The sequence below is a fragment of the Lactuca virosa genome, chromosome 1 (genome assembly GCF_052849685.1).
Source record: "Lactuca virosa cultivar CGN04683 chromosome 1, Lactuca_virosa_CGN04683_v6, whole genome shotgun sequence".
NCBI lineage: Eukaryota > Viridiplantae > Streptophyta > Magnoliopsida > Asterales > Asteraceae > Lactuca > Lactuca virosa.
The window spans coordinates 177831480-177837479 of NC_136426.1; positions in this window are offsets into that span (position 1 = coordinate 177831480).

Here is a 6000-nt window from a genome sequence, read left to right on the forward strand (position 1 = left end):
GTGAATCAATTGCCTTCCATTTGGTGTCATAAATCTTGTTCTTTTTATCCCCAATTCTTGTGGTTTATTATGTTTATTTTTTCAACATATAAGATCAAGTTTTGAACCTCTCTTAGGGTTATCAAAACATCTCCTAAGTATCTTGATATGTGGCTTTTTTGTGTGGTTTATTGATAGCAAAATGATGTCAACTTCAAGCTTGAAAAGTCTTTTAATTCTTCGTTGATGTGCCTTGTATTTTTCTGCCCTAAAACCAAATCTTGAGGGCTTAGATAACTATCTTATTTGTCATGTCATTCTTGTTAAAAGTCCATCCAAACATCATTCTAGTAGGTGTTTTGAGTCAAAGCATAATTAAGCCTTGATTTGGTGAGTGTATGATTTTATGTTTGGTGTGATAAGGGCATCCTACTTTCAACATTTTTGTGTCATCTCTTTGGTTTTTCCATTAAAGTACTCAATTGGTGTGTTAACGCCTTTATTCAAGACTAATAGTGTGCACGATTGTTTGGTTTCAAGTCCTTGTCTTAATTCTTGAAGTATTTGGTGATGTTTGTCAAAAGTTAGAAAGCTAGACAGATTCGATGACCTGTCTTGCAAGGTTGTAGAGGCCATTCTGATATGAATTAAAGAAAATCACCAAAAGAACAAAGTTGTGGGAAATCGAGTCTAGTATCCACAAAGTAATATATCATCCCGTTTGGACCTTTGGATTTTGTTTTACGCTTAGCACACTGAACATGGATCAAGTTGGGTGATTCTAAAACTATAATAAAAGAGCATAAACTTAATTGTAATATTCACTCTGTATGTGTGGAAGTAGTAATCTTGAAAACACATAGTACTATGATTGTTTGTGTTGTATTCGGGGTGTTTGTGATAATCTTAATGGTTCACGAGTTTTAAAGTGGGAAATAGCAGACATAGGTGAGTCAATCCTTATGGAAATCTAAGTACTTTGTCAGGGAATTTCATATCTTAGATTCGTTAGAATGAACCTAGAATGTTATAGGATGCATGTTCTCTATTTGAGTTTGATTTGTATGCTGTGAATGTTGGTATTTGTCTATGATTTGAAGTTTTAGGATGTATTGCATGTTCGACTTCATAATATGGTATTTTGAAGTGAAGGGTATGATAGGTTCATGTTAGAAAGAGGGTTTGTGTTGATTGAGATTGATGAATGTTTGTTGTGATTTCTAAAGTTATTTGTCTATGATGATTAGGGCAAAGCATGCTAGTGATAATGAAAGATCTTTATGCCCAAGAGTCATTATAGAATGATATTTGGTAATTACATATGATCCTATAAAGCCACATTTTATATAAATTTACTACTAATTGATTATTTAATAGAGTAATTTTGATTATTAATAAATATCAAAACTTGTATTTAATTGGAAAAAACATTAGTTTATGAAAAAATATATTTTTCCAACATATTGGGAATTATTGTTTCTAGGAAATACTAATAAAAGATAGCAAAATAAGTTATATTCATAAGGTATTAATATATAATGTCATGTATAAATAAGTGCACACTTTAAGTAACCACTTAATTAGGCATGTGTCTACTAGTTAGGAGATTATGTGAAACACACTCCAAGCTTTGACTTCCTTTCCGTAAAACTAGTAAGTTGCTTGAGAGGAGAAGAGCTTACTTGTTGTTGTAACACCGGCTTCATGGTATGATTTTATTTAAGTTTTATTCTTATTTTTTTTGCCACGAACTCGGCGAGTCTACGTCCCGACTCGCCGAGTAGCAGTAGGGTGGACACGGGATTTAAGCTGGGAACTCGGCGAGTCGACATATGGACTCGGCGAGTCCACCTGTCTTGATGAAACTCTATTTTCAGACATTGCACCCTATTTTACCCATTCTAAAACACCCATTTCGTCCCATTTTCCTCCCAGAGAGCAGTAGAGAACAACCCTAGCTCCTTTAGTGTTCTTGAGTGATTTTGATCTTCCAAAGAAGGTTTTGGAGCTTAGAAGAAGAAGGAGGAAGTTGGAGTGTTCTAGAAGTGAAGGTAGATCCGAAATCTACTCTAGGGAAGGCATCAAATCAGGTAATAAAACCCTCACTTTGCTCATTAGCTCTTAGGTTTGTTTTTGTCCCCAATGGTTGATCTTCAAGCCTTAAAACCCCCAGATTTCATGTGTATATGTGATAACCAGACCCTAGGAACTGAGACCCATGAGTTGGATCAGTTGTATGTCTCAAATTTGGCCAGAATGGGTGAAGAGTCGAAGGGTACTCGGCGAGTTGGATAAACAACTCGGCGAGGCCTATGAAGATTTCCTGGTACTCGGCGAGTCGTTCTTCAAACTCGGCGTGTCCTTTGAATATAGCCTTGAACTCGACGAGTTGTTCTTCCAACTCGGCAAGTCATATGATCAGTCACTAGGATAAGAAGGGTTTAAGTGTAGGAGGTCCAACCCTCCGTAGTCGCACGTGGAATTAGCAATTTAACGTGTAGCTATAGTCCCAGAATCTCCAAATCTCCAAGGTTGATGTTCCGATGGAAGATTGGAGCGATTTGTGAGATCTGTTCGTCGGACTCGGCGAGTCATCCCCTTGGACTCGGCGAGTCCAGTCGCGGGTTTGTTAGTTGACCCCGTCTAGCGAGTCAGGCTGACTCAGTGAGTGGGAACAGGGACCCGATGAGTCAGAGTCGGGCTAGATAAAGAAGAGCTCGGCGAGTCGCTATATGGACTCGGTGAGTCCAGTCAATCAGAAGATTGACTTTGACCAAGGAGTTGACTTTGACCAGTCATTTGACCTTAGGGGTATTTATGAGTACCTAATCCATGTTTACGGATTTATAGCCGGAGGGATTACAGGTGCGGCAGCCAGGCGTAGTCTGAGCAGGTTTTTCAGCAGCTACTCTCGAGGTGAGTTTCCTTCCAGTAGGGACGGGTCTAAGGCACCAAGGCCGGCCTGTATAGACGATATGTTAGTATCGGAGTGTGGGCGGAGCCCGTATCTCATAGCTGAGTTTGATTGTGTTATATGCCAGTATGATAGAATTGCTTATACTTGTTGTCTGTGTGATACTTGTATGTTATGGTTTAGTAGCGGAATGTAGGCGAGGCCCGTATCTCCATGGATAGCAGAGTGTGGGCGAGGCCCGTACCTCTCAGAAAGTAAAGTGTGGGCAAGGCCCGTATCTCTATGGGTGTGGGCGAGGCCCGTATCCCTTAGTTACTCATTATATGATTGTATGGTATGTGGCATTATGGGGGAACTCACTAAGCTTCGTGCTTACGTTTTATAGTTTTGTTTTCAGGTACCTCTTCAGCTAGGGGAAAGGAGCCGGCGCGGTAGCGACATATCACACACTCTCATGTTTTCCGCACTATGGATTTCCTGGGATGTACTCTGAATATTTTACTATGATGTTATCGGTTCTCAGACATAAATTAATATTATGAATGTTTTGTAACGATGTTTTTATGAATTAACCTAATTTAAAAATGAAATTTTTAGCTGGTATTTTTGGGATGTTACAAGTTGGTATCAGAGCCCTGGTTTGAGGGATTCGGACACACCTTCGGGGGTGTCTGGACTCAAATCGAGGGAATAAAATATTTTTATAAAGAAATGATTTTCTGAAGACTAAGTAAAAGGGGTTTCTAAAAAGAAAAAGGTGTGTGATGTGCGCGACCGGCCGATATCAAGTAAGTTTTCCCCAAAGTACCCATACAAGTTTACGTTATGATTATCAGTTTCAGTTTCAGTAGAACAGCATGCTAGAATAGGACTAAGAATCTAGGAATGATGCCTTATGTTCCTGCTTTATGTGTTTCGGCTTTTTGAGAATTGCATGCTAGTACAGATCAGTCAGTATGATAGCCAGAGTAGTATATACTTGATTATGTGTACTCAATGCCCGAATGCTGCTTGCTTTGTGCTATTAGGAGTTCTAGTTGTCTTTCACTAACTAGTGAACGAATATGCTAAGTTACATATTGCAAGGATTAAATAATTTCAGAAGGTTGGGTCTAGCCCTATTTCTGTCACACCCCCAAACCAAGGATGGCGGAAACGTCCGGGGGTGGAGGACTTCATGTATAGTATCATAACAACAATTGTAATAGTAATTGAAGCAAACACAACCAACATATATATAATTGAAAAAGTGACATCATTGTATGAATTACATGTTTACGAATCAATTACAATATGTTGACAAAATATGAAATAGTAGACGCCTTAGCGCCCCATCCTCAAAAGCACTTGGTTACCTGTTTAATGATTTCCTGAGAATACAAGTTGTTTGAAAAAGTGTCAACACAAAGGTTGGTGAGTTCATAAGTTTTTGTTTGGTATTATTAAAAGCCTTTCGTTTGTAAAAGTAGTATTTGTGTTAGAAAATCCAATATTTTCCTTAATGTGTAAATGTAGTCTTAAAACCCAAAGACCGAAATGTACAAGTAATTTGTCATATTTATAGTAAAACAATACAAGTTTAATCGACATAAACTCGTTAAATTTTAATGAAGTTCCCGTAAATTCCAATGTTTATTAATACTTTATGTGAGTTTATTATAACCATACTATGACCAAGGTTGCCTAAAACGAGGTTCTTCAGGCGTCAGAAATGTTATGACATTTGTCACCCCAGACCTATCGGTCTAACTGTTGCATGCAGTTTAGGTGTGGGTTTGTCAAACCCAATATAGATCTATACACAACTATCACGCTCTCCCTCAAGGAGACTCTGGTTACAATACATGACTTAATGGTAATTTGAAGTAAATGTCTCACAAAGTCATTAACGGAATTACGTGTTATGAAAACTTGGTACCGTATGGCCGTACCTTGCTTAATGAAAATATCCTTTGTATAAATGTACCCTTTTTAAATGTATGTGTTATGTAATGTATCATAAACTATACCTATTATAGTTTATCAACCAAGGGTAGTACGTAGTAATGTATGCAAACTATATTTAAAATAGTTTATTAAATGTTTGAATGTATCGGTTGTACTTTGATTATAATCACTTGTTATTCTTTATATTTTATATGTCCAAATCCATTTGTAAACTGATGTGTGTCAAAATATTAAGATAAAATGTCATATATTGCAATAACATATAATCACATAAAGATATACACCTTGCTCAACATGTTACAAGGTGAAATGAAATTGACAGCAACTTTTCGTTGAATACAGTTTCTGTTACTGTTCTTAGAAAATTTATAGAAAAATCATCAAAGCTCCAAATCCAAATCCACAAATTATGAGAGTTTGGAATATGAGTCTAGTTTGTTCATAAATTTTATCATGATTTTTAGTGATCTCTAACAGAGGTCAAAATGTCCATAATCACAGGCTGGTCCAGGTTTGCCTCTGAAATGATAGGCAGTTTTGTAAAAATCACCATATATTGTAGAAACATCATATGGAGATGTGCAAGTAGCCATTTTAAAACTAAGAGTTTGAACTACTTGCACCTGGAACAGTTTTGAAAACTAAAATATTTAAGTTGACCAAAACAGTCCGTGATTAAAGTCCATCTTTTCTGATGTAATCTGTTAGAAAAAGTTTAATTGTGTTCTTGATGATTTTACTTGTATTCCCCCCTTAAAACTTAAGAAAACATGTAAATGTAGGGGTATGAACTCACCTTATGTGATTTCAGTAGATGAAAGTGAGATAGAGGAAGTGTTCAACCCAAGAACACTAAGAAGATGTCTTGATGATTCGAGAATCTAACACCGAATAAGATGGAATTTGTGTAAGATATCAATAATTTGAGTAGAATGGAGTTTAATAATTATGTGAATGATGGAGATACTTACTAATTCAAGGAAGAAATCCCTGGAGAAAGCCTTGAAGTTCTTGAAGTTGAGAGAAAAGATGAGAGAATTTTGGAGAGTGTCCTTTGGTTGCTAAGTGTAGAATGAAAGAACTTTATGGAGAATGAGGAGAGAGGATCAATCCTCCAGCTCTTAGAACGTGGGAAGAGCTGGAGATTGGGTGTAAAGGTC